Source organism: Heloderma suspectum, chromosome 9, assembly GCF_057233095.1.
Source record: "Heloderma suspectum isolate Gila_16-S chromosome 9, 16-S_ref, whole genome shotgun sequence".
NCBI lineage: Eukaryota > Metazoa > Chordata > Lepidosauria > Squamata > Helodermatidae > Heloderma > Heloderma suspectum.
Window position 1 is genome coordinate 45,599,463 of NC_139466.1, and position 23,143 is coordinate 45,622,605.

Consider the following 23,143-nt stretch of genomic DNA (forward strand, 5'->3'; position numbering starts at 1 on the left):
GAAGTGACACCATGGATTTGGATTCCATTGAGATAGCAATGTATTGTTGAATTATTACGCACTTTTTATCCTGGATAATTTTTATTCATTTGCAAGGAGCCCAGGGCAGCTATCAACCCATATAAAAACACTCTTCAGTCAAAAAGGACTCCAAAGCACCTTACGTAAGACAGATAACAAAAAATGACACAACAGAAAAGGAATGAGGGCAAGCAATCTCAGGCACCTGTTCTCCGAGTTACAACGTTCTTACAAGAACCAGCCTGAACAAAAACAGTTCAGGGAGAGGAGGAGCCTGATGGAGCCCATGCAGTCGCATCCCCCCCTCGGCTGCAGCCTGAGGGAATCGCTGCCCAGCAAACTGCTGCCAGAGGCTTCAGTAACACCACAAAGTCCCTGAGCACATCTCAGTGTAGGTTTTAAAAGACAGCAAGCATGTGATCCTCTGTGTGTCTATTGAGAAGTAAACCAAACTGAGTTCAGTGGAGCTTACTCCAAGGTAAGTGTACATAGGATTGGAGCCTTAGTGTGGGTTTGCTTGCATTGTTTGGAAAACTGGGAAACAAATGGCTGGAGTTGATTAGCAAGTAAACTTTCCTGGATTGTTTGCAATGGAAAACAAAATGACCAAGCTCCTCTCTGTTTCCCTCTCCCTACACCTCCCCTTGTTGGCAAGCAGCAAGCACGTTGCAAATAAAGCCTTTAATTTGGAGTGAGCTAAGTGCCCCATTTACCCTGTGCTCAATGCGGGATGCTGCCCGGAAGTTATCTACGATGTCACTTCCGAAGAACGTGGCAAATGTTGCTTGTGATGCCAAGGTTTCTATTTAAGTGCACCTTTATTACCACTACTATGTTCTGACGTTTTGAAGGATGCTGAACTCCTGGGGTCCAATCAGGAGGAGGGCCCAAAGTATGCCAGGGTGGGCCTTTCACAGCCCACAGCCTTACATGGCACCCCAAAATCTCTTCACGAAGGATTAAGCGTAAGAACAGAAGAAGAGGGGTGCTGGATTAGGCCAAAGGCCCATCTAGCCCAGCATTCTGTTCACTCAGTCGCCGACGACCAGCCCTGTGCAACTTGGAATCAGTTTTGAAAGCGCCACTTCAAGGTCCTGGGAATGCCTTGCAGCAGCGGAGCCACACAGCCTCACAGCTGCGGCAGAGTCGGGATCCACTCCAGGAGGCTGCGGAAAACTCAGGGAGGGACTTTGGGGTCGGGAAGGGTTTGGGAAGCGGGGAGGCCACCTGGGAGGCCTTTGCGGGCCAGGTGGGCAGCCTGGCAGGCCAAATACGGCCTGCAGGGTGGAGGTGTCCCCTCCCCATGCTTCCAGGTATCTGCCGTCAAGAAGGCACACAGGGAAGCCATCCACAGTCCGTTCTTTGGTTCCTCTTGCCCATTATCAAGATGCCTTGCTGTAATCACACCATCCCTCCTCAAGCTTGGTGGTGGTGGATCCCTGCTCTCCTGGGCAAAAGGACCTAGACTGCAAGGGGTGATAACAATTAAAAATAAAAATCAAGTGCCTTCTCCCTTCCAAGCACTTCCAATATTGACTACTGGACTGTGGAACAACCAAGGAACGCAACATTTCCAAAACTCCTGATGCCCGGAATACAGTTGTTGTTGCGTTGTTGTTTTCCTTATTAAAACTGGAGGTTCACTTCACTGTTATACTAAAAAAGATGCACATCTTTGTCTCTTGATCAGCTGGGGCAGGCATATTCCTTGCAATGGCAGGACAGCCCTGTTAATATGCAGCCGGAGCAAATGCTGAGCAGATTTCCAAAGACTATCAGGCTCTGGATAGGAGAGTGAAGGAATCAGGGGCACAAGGGGTGTTTCCACCAGTCCTTTGGTAGGGAAAGAAGGATGCTGAAAGTCAGCAGCTGGCAATGCAGATGGTGCCATCAGGAAAGGGTTGGTTTCAGGGACTATGGCCTATGATACCAATATTGTAGATATTGGGGTGTGTCCCATGAGGACTGGGAATAATGTTTTGCCCGGAGCCTCCTGAACCTGACCAAGGGAGCTTTAAACTAAATAGGGGGGGGTGGCAAAAGCACACCGTTAGCTACAGAGCCAGACATCAGGGACATGAACATGAGGGGCAAAGGAGGTGGCGTGGCAGTGGAGGTGGAGACCGGTTTAGGGATGTGAGAACTCACTTGTGCCTAGGGATGTCAGAGAATTCCACCACAGATCTCGGTGAGGCCAAATGCTAGTGCATTCGCCCCCCCAAAATCCGTGACGGAATGAAGGCCCCCCCCACGAAAGGCACGCGAAACGGAGCACTTACCTGGTGCCGTCCGCGCTGACTTGCGAATGGCGGCTGCATCTGTGGCCGCCATTCGCTTCCTCATTATAGCCGTGATAGGCTACATAAATAATTACGTAGCCTATCATGGCTAACGCAGGAACGCCATTTGTGTCCCTGAGGAGGACGTGATAGGCTACGTAAGTATTTACGTAGCCTATCACGGCTTAACTAAGGGAACGCAAATGGCGGCGGCTACAGCGGCTGCCATTTGCATTCCCTTTTTTTTGCCATTTTAGCCTATGTAAATATTTACATAGGCTATTACAGCGGGGGGGGGGGGAAGGGAACGCAAATGGCGGCCGCTGTAGCCGCCGCCATTTGCATCCGCTGTTTTCTTTTTGCCGTGATAGGCTGTGATATCACGACAAAACACAGGGATGCAAATGGTGGCTACAGATGTCCGGGCAGCCGTGGCTGGCAGCTCCATAGAATCTCCATGGAGTGGAGCCGGCTGGAGATAATTTTGGGGGAAGGGACGGAGCACCTCCCCCCCACCACGAATGTCACCCTTTGAAAAGGTAAGTGACTTTCGTACATCCCTACTTGTGCCTGCTGAGCACGGACACTCGCAGAGTCTCTGCCGCCGCCTGCCCCGTGACCGGGGCTGCACAAGCCCCAGAGTGAGCTGTCTGGGAACTCCCCACAGCTCCTGCTCCTCGAGGCGAGCGGCCATTTTTGCGCAAGACGGGGGCTCGCAGTGAGGCATGGGCAGCTGCAGGGGTGTTCCTGCTGCTGCTGAGAGGAGAGGAGCACCCTTCTTCACCCCCCACCCCTGCTACAGCAGCAGTGGCGAGGGACAGGCTGGTTGTTTTACGTGAGTGTAAGAACCTTACATAAAACCACCAGGCTGTCCCTCTTCACCCCCACCATCTCTGTAGTGTGGTGGGGGGAGAAGATAGGTGCTTCCTTCTTCCCTCTGCCCCCACCTGCTACAGCAGTGGTGGCAAGGGACAAGCCGGTTGTTCTCCGTAAGTCTCTTACACTTATGTAAAACGAAAACGACTAGCCTGTCCCCCATCGCCGCTGACATGGAGACAATAGGGGAAGAAGGCAGTGCCTCTCCTCCTTCCCCCATCCTCGCTACAGCCGCAGCAGCGAGGGATAGGCTGGCCAATTTACACAAGTGTAAGAGGCTTATGTCAAATGACCGGCCTGTCCCGCTCCCTTCTTTCCCTCTCTACGATAGGCAGCTTGCCAAGGGACCAGGTGCCCTCATTCTTGCCGGACTCAGCACACAGCGAGTCGGGCGAGAGCTCGGGTCTGCAAACTGGCATCCAGGGGGAGGGGGGCAAACTGGCGATTTCTTGCTGGTCTTCGAGCCCCAACCGGATGCTCGAGCAGTAACTTGCATGTAAATACAGCCAGGAAACTGGAAAGACACAACACCCACGGCCTCTGATGGCTATATATTAATGCACAGAGCACGAGAAACAAACAAAATGAACCAGAAATTTTAATGTGGGATGGTAAGTATATACTCTGAATGGTATGGGAGGAGACTGAATACTGGAATATAACAATTGAAAGGTATACATTATTCAAAAAGAACAGACCCAACAGAAAGGGCGAAGGAAGATTCGGAGAATGGAAGCCTTGTTGAAAGCATCTGGGTAAGGATTGGGGATGCCAACAAAATTCAAAATTAGGAGGTTCATTGGTACAGTCGATTATGTTTGTAATGTCCATGTGTGGATGGTGATGTAACAAGTGTTAGTGCTTTTGTTATTCAAACTGAGATTGATTACAATGAGTGCCTGTGCAGTCTGCATGACGAAAGCGTCTACGCTCTGCCTTTTTCTGCATAGGTCCTGCAGGGTGTCTCCACGAGCGATTTACTGTGGGGTTGCTGCATTCAGAGGTTGCTCAGGGCACATGTCGTCATGCCCATCTTGCAACCACATAGAATCATAGAATCATAGAATAGTAGGGTTGGAAGGGGTCTACAAGACCATTGAGACCACTCTGGAGTTTTGTACCGAAAAAACAGTTCTTCTGGGACTACTTTTAATCCATGTTTTCCCTTAATTCGGTTTGTCTGTGCTTCTCACTGATCCTGGTCAGGTGGTCTTTCCCCAGTGTTTTCCCTGCTAATACATGATAGCAAGATAGGGGGGCATACGGGTTGCTGGACAAATGTGCAATAGTGACAAAGTGATAAAGTGGTGTTAGAGGTAGGGATGTCAGAGAATTCCGCCACGGATCTCAGTGAGGCCGAATGCCAGTGCATTTGGCCCCCCGAAATCTGTGGCGGACCGGCAGATCCCCCCCGGGACGAGACTTACCTGGGGCGGATGTTCCCGGCAGCAGCGGCTCCAGTGGCGGCTGCGGCGGCTGGTCTTCCAACCGGCTGCCGCCGCCGCCGCCATTTGCAGTCTGGAGGGTTGTTGTTGTTTTTTTTTTACAGAGACGTGATAGGCTACGTAAAGATTTACGTAGCCTATCAAGGCTGGGTTAAAAAAAAAACGCATATGCAAATGGCGGCGGCTATGGCCGCCGCCATTTGCGTTCCTTATTTTTAGCCTATTTACGTAGGCTAAAACGGCAAATCAAAAAGGGATGCAAATAGCGCCTGCTACACTATTTGCGTTCCCCTTTATTTTCGCCATAATAGTCTACGTAAATATTTACGTAGACTAAGGCGGCGAAAAATAAGGAACGCAAATGGCAACATCTCTACCAGGCGACATCTCTACCGATTGCGACATCTCTACTGATATCTGCGACATCTCTACCAGGAGCATTTGGGGGAATGAAATGGTGGCCATGAGCAGTGAGGAGCCAGGAACACACCAGTGGGATTTGTGCTCTCACCCTCAAAATTCTCCCCACCCCAGAAATGTGAAATGGGGGAGGCAGTGTCCCCCCCACTCACTCTTTTGTCATAGACCCCTGCAAATTTGGGACAAACTTTCTAATGTTTGAAAGTTCAGCCCAGCCCTAATTCCTGCATAACACCTCTTCTGCTGATCCAAAAGCAAACACCCCGGAGTTCTCAGTGAACAGCAGTGACATGTGGCCGGAACAAAAGGGAGGCTTGCAAATTTCTTTGTACTCACAATTTCGGAGAGGATCAGAAAGAGCTGACAGAAAGTTTTATGACTCTAATGGGGCTTTCCTGCCTCAACAGCACAGCTTATTCTCCTGCTTTAACCCAAGTGGCTACTCACCATACACTGGACACGACTTGGGTGGCCTATAAGATGCAACAGTGGATTGATCAGGAAAGGCAGAAGATACACACCGAAGTCCACTTCAACAACAGTAGTTGGAGGAGGATTGCCCCTATCTTTCTCCTGTCTAAAAGACCAACTTGCTCACCTCAACAGCCTGCCAGGATTTGCGGGTCTGGCAAGTGACAGCCTGACTATGAAAAATGGGCAGAGCAGAGAGTGAAAATACAGTGGAATAAGCTGAAAACATTTTTAGCAGTACCTGGAGGAGCGAAGTGGTGAGGTCATAATCCTATCAGCCAATAGGACTCCAGAGAATCAGGTTCAGCAAATTTTAAAGTACATTTTTATGATAGCTGTCAGAGCTAGAACAGTCCTCACCCCGCCTATAGGTATATTTGAGAACACACGAAAAATCAATTTTTAAGGGACCATATAGCTGTGAGTCTGGGTCAGACGTGTCCTTACTGCTGCAAGGCTGGCGCTGGCTTCTTGACCAAGTGGTCTCAAAACCCAGAAGAAGATTATCGCTGCTAGATGAACACAGATGACGACCTCAGCCTCTAGGAAGTCCTCTCAGGCTCCAGACTCTGAGGAGCCACGTGCCACGGCAACAAAGTCTCAGCCATTCAGAAAAAGTGCATGTTTCTGATCTTTCGCTGTTATGTCAAAGCTCTCCTGAGCCCTTACTGGCAGCCCAGTTTTCTGACAGGGCAGGTCAGCCTGAGTGCCAGGCCTTCCATTGGTGATCAGCAAATCCAGACTGTCTCCCACAGTCCTTCCAAACCCCAGTCCCCGTTTCATGTCCTCCCTTTGCTCATGCCAAATGATTTGCAACAACTTAGTACAGAAGGTCTTACTGTGGACAACCTGATGTCAAGGCTTCCAAAGAACAGTGAGGCACATGCAGGGGAAAATGCAGTCTCCATTCAAGGATATATACATTTGCAAATCCACTCATTTTGCCTAACTGAAAGAGCGCTTTTGAGAGACATCTCCTTTGTATTTTAAAAGTAAACCCTCTGTGCAATCTGTCCAGGTCAGTTATTTCTCAGTAAACTACAAGCTAAACGTGAGTCAGCAGTGCAGTGCAGCAGCTAAAAAGGCTAATGCATTTCTAGGCTGCATCAACAGCAATATAGTGTCCAGATTTTGAGAAGTCATGGTTCAGTCATTACTTCTCACTATCTGATTTCTGAATGTGTTTTCTGCTGCTCCACAGAGGAAGACATGAACCAATGGCTTTAAATTACAAGAAAAAATAGGTTTAGGGAGAGTCTCCTTATGGTATAGCCTGTTTGACGGTGGAACAGTTGCCTTGCAAGATGCTGGAGTCTCCTTCATTAGAGGTTTTTTTTTTTAACAGAGGCTGGATGGGCATCTATCACCAGGGTTGTGCAGTAGAGGATTTCCTGCATCAGCCAGAGGTTGCCCCAGATGACCGCTGAGGTCCAGCCCAACTCTGCTTCTCTGACTCTGTGAGTGAATATCTTTGTACAGCTCTGGCCTTTCGATTTTTGGAAGCACTCCTGGGTCTCACAGTGATGAGGGGATTGTCACCATGGCATGATGTATTTCACTGTGGGAGAAAGTGCCCAAGTTGCCACGGGCTCTGGCTACTGTTTGCTTTAGAAGGTAGGTGGTGGTGTGTTACGTTCCTCTTGCACAGGCGGCCAGAAGAAAAACAAAATGAAATCAGGGCTGTTGGGTTTCTTATGGACACCCACTCACTCAGCCACCCCTCTGGTGATTTTGAGCTCCCTAGATCTGATTAGGCTCTCCATTACCATCTGCAAGCATTAGCCTGCCAGGAGTCATTTAACAGAGACAGGCTGGAATGCTTCTGTGAAATGAACAGTAAGAGCTTTTGGGTGTACTTTCCTCTCCCCTTCCTCACTGCCCCCTCCCCTTTCTTCTATATCCAGGGCATGTTATTACTATTAGAAATATCAGACGTTTCGACTCAAATTAAAGTCAGGTTAAGTATCTCAAATGTAAAAATTCCACATGGCTCCAGATGGAAAGTGGTTCCTTAAATTCATATTGGGGGGTGGGGGGTGGGGAAATAAATAAATAAATAAAAGAGGAAACCATTTCAGGCCCGTGACTGCTCCCCAGTCAGCGACGAGGCGGAGAGCCACACTGAACTTGAGAACTTTGAAGTTGTAATTTGGTTGGGCTAATGCAAAGCATGACGTGATGGCTGGGAGTATAAACAGCGTGTCTGCCAAGTTGTGCTGGGCGAGTGTGCTGTAATGGCTGCAACCAAAGCACAAACGTATGTCTCTGCATATACCCACAAGTACTTGCACACATCACACGAATGCACATATCAGAAATACAGAGCTGAGTAAAATGCTTGACTGGAATAAAAATACAAAATACTACATCAAGATATATTGCAAATATATGTGAAATAAATATATTTTAACTGAGAAGTAACTCAGATATAAAATAGCCCAGAGCTAGCCCACAAGAAATTAGCTCAGGCGAGCTCCCTTGGCCTAACTGAGATGAAGCAGCAGCCTCTGTTTTATATATAGCCCATACATAGCAAACTCTCTCCCAGGCCACATTACAGGTGACAGTCCCCCCGCCCCCCCCAGTCGCAGGGTGCCTGGGCCATATGTGCTAGCTCGGGGGACACCCAGCTTCCTAGGACCTTTTAAAAAGCAGGCAGTGTGTTGTATCAAGGACTAGGATGGGAAAAATGTATCAAAACTGCAATACAAAAGAAGAAGATGGGTTTTTTGGCAATAACAAAACTGAAACTGGGCCGATTTGTGTCCTGCCCTTGATACAACACAGTTGAACTGAGGTTCAGACAAGCACCACAGTAATAAACAGACATACAAAACATTGGTGGGTGGCAAGTCCATGGCATGTTACAATTGGTTATGTGGGGGTTCATTAGCAAGGCAAAGCAAGGAGTCTACAGCTAGTAAAAGCACTACAACTAGGGATGGCGGAGAATTTCTCCCCGAATCTTCGGGGGGCCGAGTGCCAACGCATTTGGCCCCCCGAAATCGGTGGTGAAATTCTTCGCCCCCCCGCCCCCCCCGGGATGGGACTTACCGTAGCCAAATGTCCATCCCGGCGGCGGGTCCCGGCGGCGGTTCGGCGGGCTTTCGGCGGGGGCGGGGGCGGCAGCCGGTCTTTCGACCGGCTGCCGCTGCTGCCACCACCATTACAGCTGAAGTAAAAAAAAACAACAACCCCGTGATAGGCTACGTAACGATTAACGTAGCCTAAGTCAGCCATGATAGGCTACGTTAATCGTTACGTAGCCTATCACGGGTGACTTTGAAAAAAAGAAAAAAAAAAGCGCGTACGTACGCCAATGGCGGCCTCCATGGGGCACCACCATTTGCGTTCCTTATTTGGTCCCAGTAGTCTACGTAAAGATTTACGTAGACTACGGTGAAAATAAGGGCAACGCAAGTAGCGTTGCGCTTATTTTTGCCGTAGTCTACGTAAATCTTTACGTAGACTACCGGGACCAAATAAGGAACGCGAATGGCAGCTCCCTATGGGGGCCGCCATTTGCGTACGTGCTTTTTTTTTTTCAAAGTCACCCGTGATAGGCTACGTAACAATTAACGTAGCCTATCACAGCTGACTTTGCAAATCTAGCTGTGATAGGCTGCGTAAATCGTTACATAGCCTATCACGGGGTCTTTTTTTTTTTTTTACTTTCGTAGTTCGCGGCCGGGGAGACGGGGTGCTTCTCCCCGGCCTGAGTTTCGGGCGAGGCGGGACGGCTCCCCCCCCTCGCCTGAACTTCGGGGGAGAAGCGAAGTGCCTCCCCCCCACCGCGAAGCAAGCTGCGAGACCAGGTAAGTGACTTTCGTACATCCCTAACTACAAATAGTAAAGCAGTATTTACAGGGCCTCCCTTGCTCCAGGTTCCTTGAGAATGTGCTGGTTGATATACACCATTGTGTTCTGAACATGCCACTGACTTAGCAAGCAGGTGTTTCCTAGATCAGCATATCGGTTCATCTCACCTGCCTTGCCTAATGTGACTGGCAGGGGCTCAAGGGCTTCCCAAGGGCTCAGGCGGAGGCCTTTCCAGTCATCTCCTGCTACCTGACCCTTAAAAAAAAAGCCCTGGAGAATCTAGGGGTTGAACCTGGGATGTCTCCATGCAAGCCATATGTTCTGCCATTGGGTGATGGGCCTATCTACCCATCCATCCATCCATCCATCCATCTGATTTATTAGCCGCCCATCTGGCCAGCTGCCCGGCCTAACTTCCAGTCCAATGTTTTACAGATCATGGAAGATGTTGCATTGCATTGTGTTTCCCCTCTTTCTCCCCCGCCCATCCAAAAATGGGTGTGAGAATTGAGCTAATATTCAGGCTTAAAACTGTGATCTGAACGTGTGTACCAAATTGACAAATGGAGGGAGCAATCCTATGGCCAATAGACAGCGGCTAGACGGCCATAGGATATCTTGTTTTCTGGGAACCGCCCTTGGAGCCCATGCTCCAAGGTTGGTTCCCAGAGAACCGACCTCCCCCTACTTCCACGCTGCTTCGGAGGCAGCGTGAAACAGCCTCATCCTCCCACTTGCAAGCGGCGCGTGGAGTGGCCAAAAGGGGGCACATGGGGGTGTTCTGGGGTGGGGAGGGCGGAAATGCCTGTACGACACATCCAATGTGTCATACAGCAGCCTCCTCCCCACTCCACCCTCCCATGGCTAGATAGCTGCAATCGGCTATCTGGCTGAAAATGCAGGGCAGGAGAAGCGTGGAGGGAACGATCCCCTCTGTGCTTCTCCCACCCTGCATTGGATAGGCGGTCACCTCCGAGTTTGGAGGCGGCCGCCTATCTGGATAGGACTGCGCCCTAAAAGCTGAATCATCAAGTTAAAGCACAGGCCTAATTTCTGTCAACCAGCTACAGCCCCTGTCATGATGTGGACCTGAACATCTGGAACCTGAGGCTGAAGTTCTTCCTTTTAATCCTGTTCCCAGTTCCAAAAGGGTGAATATCTCCAACTGCCTCCTGTCATCTCAGTAGAATTGATTCCTCCTGGGTCCTTTACAGAAAGGGTATTTGGTCTAAAAGTTAACAGCAATTGGCAGCCCCTCGACATAATGAAAACCAGGAGTTTTGAGACCCCACCAGAACAGGAACTCAAATGTGGGAAATCTGCTGACCCCAGAGAGTACTAGATCACATCTTTGTTCCATCAGGAGTCCAGAAAGCCATTCCAAATGTGAAGAGTGAACCAACCCATAAATAGACTCCATTGTGGTTCTACCAGAACACAAAAGCCTCAAGAAGGGATACCTTCTGGTTTGGGGTGACTTTTGCATTCTACTTCTCTGTATTGTTCAAATGATATTTAGGGAGCAATCCTATGGCTGCTAGTCAGTAGCTAGACAGCCACAGGATATGTGGTTTTCCAGCAACTAGGGATGTTAGAGAATTCTGCCACGGATTTCAGGGGGGCCGAATTCCAGTGAATTCAGCCCCCCAGAATCTGTGGCAGAATGGAGCCCCCTGCCCCACCACCCTGTGAAAGCCCTGCGAAACGGAGCCTACCTGGCTGCGGCTGGCGGTGGCAGCTCTGGCCGCTGCCAGGCTGCTGCGGCCGCAAATGGTGGCCGTCGTAGTGACCGCCATTTGCATCCCTACACCAGCCCGTGATAGGCTACGTATATATTTACGTAGCCTATCACGGCTAAAGCAGGGATGCAAATGGCGTCGCTGGTGCGAACGCAAATGGCATCCTGCGTAGGGTATGCCATTTGTGTCCCTGCTTTAGCTGTGATAGGCTACGTAAATATTTACATAGCCTATCACAGGCTTGCGTAGGGATGCAAATGGCGTCCCCTAAGCAGGAAGCCATTTGCGTCCGCACCAGCCCAGCAGTGGCTGGAGGCCCCACTGCAGGTTGGCCCGGCCGGTGGCTCCTTGGCCTGGCTGTGGAGCAGAGCTGGCCAGGCAGGGTTCCAGGGGGGAGGAACGGATCGCCTTCCCCCCTGTCGAGGATTCCGGGGGGAGGAATGGATTGCCTCCCCCACCTGCGGAACCTGGTGGAGCCAGTAAGTAGGATTTCGTATACGCCTACCAGCAACCGACTTCAGAGCGTGGGCTCCAAGGTTGGTTCCTGGAGAACTGACCTTCCCCCCCTTCCATGCTGCCTCATAGGCATCACGGAACGGCCCCGTGCTCTGCGCTCGGAAGAGGAGTGCGGAGCAGACAAAACAGGGCATTCTGGGGTGGGGAAAGCAGAAATGCTGGTACAACACATCCTATGTGTCGCCCAGCAGCCTCCTCTTCTCCCACTCTGCCTTCCCATGGCTTGACAGCCAAAATCGGCTGTCTAGCTGCAAATGCAGAGCAGGAGAAGCATGGAGGGAATGATCCCCTCCATGCTTCTCCTGCCCTGCATTGGATAGCACCCCCAGTAGTTTGTTTCAGCCAACCAAACTGGAAAGTTTGGCATATTTTTCTGTCACAGAGCAGACAGCAAAAGGCGACATACGCATGCACGTGCATTTCACAAACACACAGCTCAGTGGAACCTCTGGCCCAAAGACGTCTGAAGACACTAAAAATAAAAACCAATTTCCCTAAATCACATCAGTCTTTTGGTCTACACTCTGGAGATCTCACCCCCATCCTCCACTGGTGAGGTGGGCAAGACTGTAAGTTTGGGCTTACAAGGAAAGGAGAGAGCTTTACTGACAGAGGTTGTGTCTGAACCCCGTCAGATGTGTGGCTTTGGAATCTGCCCAGGTTGCTCCAGAATCCATGAAATTGGAGACTGCCTTCCTTTTTCCAGCCATTCAGGGTCATCCAAGGCCGTTGCTCAGCTTTTCCGAGCTACAGAAGTATTCAGGGACACACTGAAGATGGGATTGGATGTACTGGATGGTTCCCTCCCCCATCTGAAATTCCAAAGAGTTTCACACAGAGTCTGAGTCCTCTGTACTTGCATGTATGCACGTATGCACTCACACAGACCTGTTGTTTCAAGCCAAGAAAAACAAAGAAAGAAACTGAAGTAAAATAACACATGGGCAGAACATGCTACCTATGTAGATTTGTATCCATGCCAGTCTGTGTAGGCTAAGGGTGGACAATAAAAGCATAAAACCGTCAGACATGGAAGAATAGTACAACATAGAGAAATACCATCATTCGAAAGTCCCCCAGCATCTGCTTATGTGACTATGAGGCCCAAAGGCAGCCCAGACAAACTGCTGCTTCAGGAAAGCATTTAGCCTCAGACTTCGGTGAGCCTCAGTTTGGAGTGAGTCCCACAACTAATGACCAACATGTCTCAATTGTACTGACATCTGCACACGTATCATAAAGAAGGAGTTGGATGTCTCTGTATCTCTTAATCCTGAGGTTCTCTGGTCTCAGCAAAATAAGGTGGCTATTGCAAATGGTAGATCACGTGGCTAATAGAGGATGGCATTAATTTAGTAAGTTATATTTTCTAGACAAGTTTCAGTTTGGATTTTCTGTCTCACGTGCCAAGTTATTTTGGGTTTGTCCAAGCAGTCCATGCCCCAAAGCCTCCAACTGCTTATTTTATTTTATTTTATTTTATTTTATTTTATTTGTGAAGTGCTTTTTAGTGTGCACCAAGTGTTTTATAATTTGCATCTCATTTAGGGGTGATTTGCACAAACTGCAAGTCATCCATACAATGAGCCAGAGTATTCATCCAGCTAACCCAGTATGGTCTACCCTGACTGGTAGGAGCTCTCTAGTGTCTCCAGAAGAACAGGGCCTTCTCCACCCTGCTACCTGAGGTGCCTGGGAATGGGACACATTCATGGAGGTCGGGCAAGTCTGTGGATAAGTAGCCACGATGATAGCTCTCTGTTCAGAGGCAGCCTACCAGTGAATACCTGTGGCTGGGAGGCAACAGCAAGCGTGGGCAATGACCTCCAGGCCCTGAAGCTTCTGGGCTTCTGATTGGCCACTGTGGGAGGCAGGGTGATGGGCCAGACACGTTTGGTCTGGTCCAGGGAGGCAGTTTCTACAGTCATGCAAGCGCATGCTCCACCACCGAGCACAGGGATGGGCATTCGTGTGGTAATGAATGAAAAACAGAAATAAATGGACCTCATTCAGTGCAAATTCCATTTCTTATGAGCTGAATGCCACAAACAATTTATACGTATGAATGGTGTTCATTTTCACGATCCCACTTGCAACCATTCAGCACTCATTTGGCAGGTGGGGAAAGCATCTGAGCTGATTTCAGTGGCCACTTCCTGTGGTGACCATTTCATGTTCACCAAATGCCTTGAATATTGCACTGGTCCAGGTTATTCCATGGGGAGGTGGCAGCTGCCCGAATGGGTTGCCATTTCCTCCTAGAATGTCATGGAATGATTAACTCCTGAGGAATTATGGGAAAATAAAGCGGCTGTTGTTAGGAAGCAGTCACCAAGAGAAACAAACTAACAGCAAAAGAAATAAAGAGGACCCCCACACACAAAAACATATGTGAGTTTGACAAATGAGTAATGAGCTTAATGTGATTTTAATGAATAAATAACACATCAAATTAAACTTTTAATAATGAAAACTAAGACATCCACCCTTACTGAGCTAAGGGCCTTCCAGTCTCAGCTTACTGCCACCAATGCTCAACAAGGAAGTTCCCTGCCCCACGGACTCACCATGGCTATCTGCCCACATGCCCTCATGTTTTCTGTGGCTGCCATGTGCCATCCATGTGTGTAGATAACTGGGTGAAAGCCCCTTTGTCCTTCTCTTAGAAAAGGCTTAAAGTCAGTCCAGCTGAGAGAGACAATGACTTTGCTGAGCCCACCTGGTGAGCTAAAGGGCAGCGAACCAAAGGCTGCAACCCATCCCTACCTACCTGGGAGCAAACCCCAATGAACTCAGTGAGACTTATGCAAGACATGCAAGAGGATTGTGCTGTAAGTCTCCTGTGTCTGCACCTAACACATTCAGCCAACTTGAGCTTCCCCTATAACCTGGTTCAAGTGGAATTAAAATCTCTGATATTTTGGTTTATGTAAAGCAAATGTGGAGAGGATTAGAACCTCTGTCTTGTTCTTGAGTGACCAGAGGGTTAGATTTGAAACATTTTTTAAAAGTCAGAATCTGCCCCCCCCAGCTTCTTCTACATTCCAGCTTCCACTGCATTCCCCACCACTCCCTCCTCAGTGCAGTTGTCTTAATAATGGAGATTAACAGCTGTTTTAAGAGGGCAGCTTAATTGGTTCCAAACTCCCCAACTGCCTGTCTCAGCTATTCTCTCCAGGATGGAGGGAGTCAGGCAGGCAGGGAGGAGCATGCACTGAGAATGGCCTGTCTGAAGTAACTGCTGCTGCTCCTGCGACCCAAAAAGCATCACAGACCACTCGACTGGTATTGGCGTTTGTGGGGTTAAGAGGAATGCCCATGTGTAACTCACTCAGCGATCACACCAAGAGCAACCTCTGGCTGATCTCCCAAAAATCGACCTGAGCAGCCAAGTGGCTCATGCAGGGACCCCGTTAATAGTGCTGTTAAGGGTGGAATGTTTTGCCATCCGTGTCTGTGTGAGAGGCCCTGGGATACCACTGACGCCAGATCGCTGGCTCCCCCTCCTCTCAGTGTATGTGTCAGGGAATCCCACGGAGCCACCCAGCTCCACAAACCTTTCGAGGAAATAAATACTGCGCAGGGTTCATCAAAAGGCAACAAGGACATCGCTGGAAGGGGAACCCACTCTTGGCTGTCCTTTGTTTGCCCCCGGGGGGGAGTCAGGAGCAGACCTTCCCAACTAGTGACCTCCAGATGTTTTAGACTGCAACTCTCACCATTCCTTGCCATGCTGTCTGGGGCTGATGGGAATTGAAGTTCAAACATATGGAGGACACCAGGTTGAGGAAGGCTGGTACAGAGTCCTTACAGCCAGAGGCTGCAAATGAGATTGCCATATGTGTACGCCTACTCCTGTGCACACAGACTGCATCAGAGAGGAAGGACACCCATTCTGTGTGTGGATCACGAGAATACTCGGCAGGACAAACTCAGGGATGTATGAAAGTCACTTACCATTTCGCGGATCTGCTTGCGGTGGGGGGAAGGCGCTCCGTCCCTCCCCCTGGAGTCCTGCCAGGCCAGCTCCGCTCCACAGGGATTCCGCGGAGCCGCCAGCCGGCTCCACCCGCAGCCAGACATCCGGCCGCTGGGCAGCAGGGATGCAAATGGCGGTGGCCGTAGCCGCTGCCGTTTGCGTCCCTGTACTTAACCGTGATAGGCTACGTAAATATTTTTACTATCACGGCAAAGTAAAAAGTAAAAAAAATGCATATGCAAATGGCGGCGGCTACGTAAATATTTACGTAGGCTAGAATGGCGAAAAATAGCGAACGCAAATGGCGGCTGCTGTAGCCGCCACCATTTGCATACACTGCTCCCGGCTGTGGCCGGCCAGGAGACCAGCCACCGCCACTGCCGCCGCTGCACTTGCTGCCACCGCACCCACTGCCGCCGCCATCCCACTGCTGCCCCTGGCGCCGCTTCCCCTGCCGCCACCCCGCCGCATTCGCCGCCAACCCTGCCACACCTGCCGCACCTGCCGCCGCTGCACCCGCTGCCGCATCCGCCGCACCTGCCGCCGCCCCTGCCACACCTGCCACCGCTGCACCCGCCGCCACATCCGCTGCCGCGCTGCCAGAGCCGCCGCCACCGCATCCGCCGGATTCTACAGAATTCTACAGCGGGAACACAAATGGCATAGGGGACGCCATTTGCGTTTCCTTTTTAGCCGTTATAGGCTACGTGAATATTTACGTAGCCTATCACCGAGAAAACAGGAACACAAATGGCGTAGGGGATGCCATTTGCGTCCCCGCTTCAGCCATGATAGGCTATGTAAATATTTACGTAGCCTATCACGGGCTACCATAGGGACGCAAATGGCATCCCCTACTCAGGACATCATTTGTGTCTGCAGCAGCCCGGCTGCGGCTGGAGGCTCTGCTGCGGGTTGGCCTGGCCGCAGAGCAGAGCTGGCCAGGCAGGATTCCGGGGGGGAGGAACGGGTCGCCTCCCCCCTGTTGATGACTTCGGGGGGAGCGCCTCCCCCCCACCGCAGATGTCCCTGGACGATCCCAGGTAAGTGTTTCGTACATCCCTATGCAGGCAGGTGGACAGATGGATGGATAGATAGATGGATAGATAGATAGAATCATAGACTAGTAGGGTTGGAAGGGGCCTACAAGGCCATCGAGTCCAACTCCCTGCTCAATGCAGGAATCCAAGTTAGAGCATCCCTGACAGATGGCTGTCCAGCCTCGTCTTGAATGCCTCCAGTGTGGCATTCACACACACTACCTCCCTAGGTAATTGGATGAAATGCCCTCCTCCAAATATTTGCTGCCCTATTTGTGGGTGGTGACCTGGGGGGACTTTATGGGGCAGGCATTAAGTGGTGAGGCTTGAGGAGGGCATGTTGGTGGTAGTGATATTGGCGAGTCTCTTTTTAAAAGGAAATGGTACAGCTGATGAGGCTATGGAGCTCCTTAAGGGCAGCCACCATTTTCACTTTTCAAAATGCCTCCATCATATCATTCTGTGTCTAGGGATGTTAGGGAATTCCGCCACGGACTCCAATGAGGCTGGATTCCAAAGAATCTGGTCCCTTGGAGTCCGTAGCAGAACAGACCACCCACCTCCACCACCCCGATCCAGTCCTCCCCCCCAGAATCCTCAATGGCCGGCTCTGCTCCATGGCGGCTCCATGGAGCAGCTAGCCACACCAGGGCCGTCCGCAGCCGGATTTCCGGCCACGGACTGGCTGGTGCGGACGCAAATGTCTGGTGCAGACACATTTGCGTCCAGCCAGGGAGCCGTGATAGGCTACATAAGTCTTTACATAGCCTATCACGTCTGGGTAAAAAACAAAAACAAAAACGGTGTACGGAAATGGCGGCAGCTACGGTGGCCATTTGTGTTCCTTATTTTTCGCCGTTTTAGCCTACGTAAATATTTACGTAGACTAAAACGGCGAAAAATAAGGAACACAAATGGCGGCCGCCGTAGCCGTCGCCATTTGTGTACACCATTTTTTTTTATTGGCTTGCTGTAATAGGTTACGTAAAGACTTACGTAGCCTATCACAGCAAAGACCAGAATGCAAATGGCGGCCATGGCAGCCAGTCGAAAGACCAGCCGCTGCTGCCACTGCCACCGAAGCCGCCACTGGAGCCGCCACCGTCTGGAACATCCTCCCCAGGTAAGTCTTGTCCTGGGGGGTATCTGAGGGGGGCCAGGCCATTCCTCCATGGATTTCGAGGGGCCGAATGCCAGTTCATTCAGCCTCACTGAAATCCGTGGCGGAATTCTCCTCCATCCCTACTGGCCGTGAAGCGCCACGGAGTTGCCGCGGAGAGGAGCTGGCTGGGGAGGATTCTGGGGGGTAGGACCAGATTGCCTTCCCCCTCACAGAACTCCCAGCGGACTTCAGGTAAGGGGGTTTCTTACACCCCTAGGCTCCACAGGGTTTGATTCTGTCCCCCATGGTGTTTAATATCTACATTAAACTGCAGAGTGGGGTCGTCCAGAGTTTTAGAGTGCATTGCCATCAGTATGCTGATGACACACAGCATATTAATGTATTTCTGCTTTGCATCACAAACAGGTGTGGTGGTAGATATACTGAGCTGGTGCCTGGCCTCAGTAATGGACTGGATAGGGACAACAAGCTGACGATCAATCTAGCTAAGATGGAGACACTTAATGGGTGGTTCCTCAGTCCCACTGAAGGAGCAGGTCTTCAAACTGGGGGTACTCTTGGATCCATCTTTGTCACTGGAGGCAGAGGTGGCCTCCATGACATGGGATGCCTTCTACCAGCTTCAGTTGGTGGCCCAGCTGTGACCCTATCTGGATGGGGATAGCCTGGTTTTGGTATTCGAACCTCTGGCAACCATCACTGAGATATGCTTTACATTGGGCTGCCTTTGAAGATGGTCAAGAAACTGCATCTAGTGCTGAATATGGCAGACAAACATTTGATCTGAACTAGGCATTCTGAACATAGACAGCGGTTCTGGTTTTGACCTATAAAGCCTTGCATGGTCTGGTCCCCAGTACCTCATAGACTGCCTTTCCTTGTACAAACCTGCCCAGATCCTGAGATCAACATCTGGGGCCCTTCTTTCCATGCCCCCTCTGAGAGATAGTTGGAGGGTGGTGATAAGAGAATGGGCCTTTTTGGTGGAGCCCCCCTCTCTTCCCTGCTACCCCAATTATGGAATACTGTCCCCTGGAAAGCTCTTTTAGGCACCAGGCAAAGACATTTCGCTTTTCCAGGGCATTTTGACCGTTTAATGGCCTGGCTTTGGTGGTTACTTTTGTTGTTCATGTCTCCCTTCCAATATTTATGCATCTGAATGTTCCTACATAAATGCAGAACTTTGCATTTTTCTCTGTTGAAATTCATTTTGTTAGTATGGGCCAGTTCTCCATCCAGTCAAGAGCATATTGAATCCTGCCCCTGTCTTCTAAGGGATAAGCTACTCCACCCAGTTTGGTATCATCTGATAATTTGATGAGCATCCCTTCTTCATCCAAGTCATTTCTAAGATGGGGGATGGACTGTATGTGATGTTGACGGAGGTAAGAGGATGATCAGACAGAGGGGCTTCCACAGCACAGATGTCAGAAATGCAGCAGTTCTTGTGAAGACAAGATCAACAGAGTTCCCAGGAAGCAGATGCATCTGTCCAAAGCTGATGACTGGCAGAATAGGTTAGGGAGCGGAGAAAGAACACAGCTGGATTATTAACATGAATGTTGAAATCAGTCACCAAGAAGCAAAGTGGGATTGTTGTCAGAGAGGAAGAAGTTGAGCCAGACATCAAGACCTGAAACGGAGACTGAGAGGGAGCCGAACCAGGATACCTTCTCAAAACATACAAAAGCAGAATGGAGATGCAGAGGAGAAAAGAGCTTCATAGAACCAACTTCAGAGGTAAAAAGCAGAGGGATAGGGATGGGGGTGGATTGAAGTGGCAGAATTTAGAAATTAGAAGGCTACTTCCAACATTGCCAGGGTGAGGTGTGGAGAGGAAGGATAGGCCTCCAAAGAAAAAGGCAATAACACTGCAGTTTCAGTGGGGAGGGGGGAGCCAAGTAGCTGGAGGGATGGAGAGAGGAAAAATCAGGGTGGGTGACTGCTTTCTGGGTGAGGAAGGGACAGTTTGTGAGGGAACATGGCTAGGGATGTCAGAGAATTTTGCCACGAATCTCAGGGAGGCTGAATGCCAGCGCATTTGGCCCCCTGAAATCGGTGGTGAAACGGTCTGCCCCCCCACCCCCCCCGGGACAGGACTTACCTTGGGCGAATCTCCCTGGCGGTGGCGGCTCCGGCAGCGGTTCGGTGGCAGTTCGGCGGCGGCTGTGGCGGCTGGTCTTCCGACCAGCTGCTGCCGCCACCATTTCCAAGTTAAAAAAAAAAAAAGTGATAGCTACGTAAAGATTTACGTAGCCTATCACAGCTAGATTTTTTAAAAAATACTGTGATAGGCTACATAAATGTTTAGATAGCCTATCACGGCTGAGTAAAACAAAAACAAAAAACTGCGCGTACGCAAATGGTGGCACCCATGGGCGCCGCCATTTGCGTTCCTTATTTTGGCACGTCTAGTCTACGTAAACATTTACGTAGACTACGGCAAAAATAAGGGGAACGCAAATAGTGTAGCATCTACGCTATTTGCATTCCCCTTATTTTCGCTGTAGTCTACGTAAATGTTTACGTAGACTAGACGTGCCAAAATAAGGAACGCAAATGGCGGCGCCCATGGGTGCCACCATTTGCGTACGCGCGTTTGTTTGTTTTTAAACTCAGCCGTGATGGGCTACGTAAACATTTACGTAACCTATCACGGCTGACTGCAGGGAGCGCCTCTCCCCCACCGCGAATCAAATTTCGTAAAAGGTAAGTGACTTTCGTACATCCCTAACATGGCCCAGCTTTATCTGTGCTTTAGTTACTGGCATGAAGGCAGATCATGAAACTCACTTCTCCCCCCCACCTTCCTGTGTCCTTCCGTTGCTTTACCACCTCATATAATATTAAAAAGTGGACTGATGCCAGTTTTTACTCCCTTTTGCTTAAATCCTTATCCTTCACCATGAATCCAGGAAACAAAACAGAACAGGCACTTTTCCAGCGTAGAAGACAAACTATTTCCCTCCTTGTCTTGCACCCTCCCACATCTCCTCATCTTTCTGCGTCTACATTGCCATTTCAGATTCTCCACCAAGCTCATGCCCTCCAACCATATCTACTTACTTTCTTGCACTGTGTAAACGAGTTGCTAGTGAGTGTTCAGCACTGGCATTTACCTGCAGACTCTAGTCTTCTGGATAACAGAGAGAGATACTCAGTCACTTCTTTTGCCTGGGATCGGGTGCCAAAATGATCAGTCTGTATTGAATATTCAGTCCTGTACATTTGAGGATTTGAGGAGTGACATCTTGCGCAACAATAAAGCTTTGCAAGACTTGGCAAGAGCTTTGCAATGGGAGTGGCCTGGACCCTGATTTGGCACTTTGTGAAATGGTTCTGCTTCTACTCAGGCTGCTTGGAGTCAGTTCACTTCAACTTGGTACCAAACCTGAGCCGAGGTTTGGAAATCTGATGTTTTGTGTTTCCCATTGTCTATCATGTGAGATAAAAAAACAGCTATAATCTTTTTGTCTCTTGGACAGGATTGGATGATAGTTGCAGGCACAGTAGCCCCTTAGGAGGGGATTAAGCTTGCCAAATGTGAAATGTCAGAAAAATAGGTGCATGGTTTTTTGTGCTACATTCATTTATATTTTGTTTTTGATCAATGCACATTAACTTTTGGTAACCATGTAAAGTGTAGCATGGTGTGTTTAATGTAATGTAATGTGTGGAACAACCCTAAAGTGAACATGTGTCCATCAATTCACATGAGTATATATGTGTGTTTATCATTCAGTTATTAGGTTTCTAGTACCGGTGTACAAATCAGGTATGAATGCATGTGGACAAGTGCCTTATTCAGGTGTTCGAAAATTTCAAGTGTGGAGGGGAGATGGGGAGGTGCATGCCAGTTCCAGACTCTCCACTTCAAACTTCCCCATGTTGACTGGGAAAGTCTAAAGAGAAATTGTAACCAAGTTTGAAAAGAACAGGCAGGGATGAGATCTCACACTAGGGATATTCACATGATACACTGGATGCTTATTCAGATCATTGTGAGAATCTAGCTCTGTTCAGTGACTACCTTTGTAGACCTGGTGCCCATGTGTCCCTTGATGTAGTTGTGGGAATTGGCAGATGGGTGGGTAGGGGGCACTCCTGAGTCTATCTGGATGCTTTTGTTTAGGAAACCATCTCTGCCCCAGGTGCAATCTGCCCATTTAGAAGAACATAAGACGAAACCTGTTGGATTATTTATTTATTTGATTTATATCCCACCTTTCTACCAAAAAATGGCACTCAAAGCAGCCTACACAAACAATTTAAAATAGATTAAAACAATAAACACATTAAAATACAATCAAAGCATAACTATTACAGAATAAAAACAGCAAACATTAAACATTAGCAAAGCACCTAAAATTTACTAAGCACTGTACGCTGTACTGCCTGCAGGCTTACAATCTAAAAGACGTCACACAGGAAGGAAAAGGAAAACAAGCAAATTCCAGCACCAGTTCTGAACGTTACACAGTCGTTCCTATAATGGCAATCTTGAATGGAAACAGTTCCGTGTGGGGAGGAGCCAAATGGCATCTGGTCTCTCAGCCGAGCTGCTGGAGCGAGCCCTGCTGCACATCTCTCCTTCCGCTGCAGCAAGGCTCATCTTGCCTGGTATCCTCTTTTCCACAGTGGCCAACCAGATGCCTCTGGGAAGCCCACAAGCAAGGCAGCCCTCTCCCGCTGCTACCTTTTCTTCCCCTCGCCCCCAGCAACTGGCATTCAGTGGCAAGCTGCCTCTGATCCTGGGGGCTCCGTATCACAACATGACTAGCAGCCACTGACAGGACCATGTCCTCTCCTCCTCTTCCTCCTTTTCAAGCCATCTAAGGCAGTAACCATCACCACACCTTGTGGCAGCAAATTCTACCAGTTGGCTAATTACATGTTCTGTAAGGACTGAGGAAGTACTTCTGTTTTCCTGCCGAGAATCTCCTGCCAATCAGTTTCTGTATACATATTCCCCACATTCTCCACAATTCTATACATTCCTGCCATTGTCTTCCCTTAGTTGCTGTTTCCCCTTCTGACCCACTCTCCTCTCCTCCCCCCTCCTCCCCTCCCCAAAGACTCTGCAGTCCTATTAACTTGGTCATGGCTCTTCAAGGAGCCTTGCACTCCCTGTTCTTCTCTGGTCCATGGGCTTTTTCATTCTCTATTTAATTTCCTCCCCTCTTGTGAAGCCTGATGAGCATCCCTGCTGCCCCAGTGAGTCACCCACATGAGTATCCAACCTTTTGGGCCTATGGGAAGCCATCAAAGCCATCCATCCTCCCTTCAGAAGAGAGGGAAGAGGGGGCCTGAGGATCACCACCTCTATTGCTTTGGAAGGGCCATCATTTATCTCATCTAGTCAGCAGCTCTGCACTCCAAGATAAAACTTGTCAACTGTCCAGAAGATTAGTAGTA

At 49.5% G+C, this 23,143-nt stretch overlaps 1 long non-coding RNA gene across 1 annotated transcript; it reads left to right on the forward strand.

Moving 5' to 3' along the window:
- Positions 1-332: 332 nt before the first annotated feature.
- On the forward strand, positions 333-21,443 carry LOC146338683 (uncharacterized). Its single transcript, XR_014784769.1, has 4 exons — positions 333-499; positions 6,858-6,969; positions 18,946-19,468; positions 20,754-21,443. It is a non-coding gene; the product is annotated as an uncharacterized LOC146338683 (long non-coding RNA).
- The last annotated feature ends 1,700 nt before the right edge of the window (positions 21,444-23,143 follow it).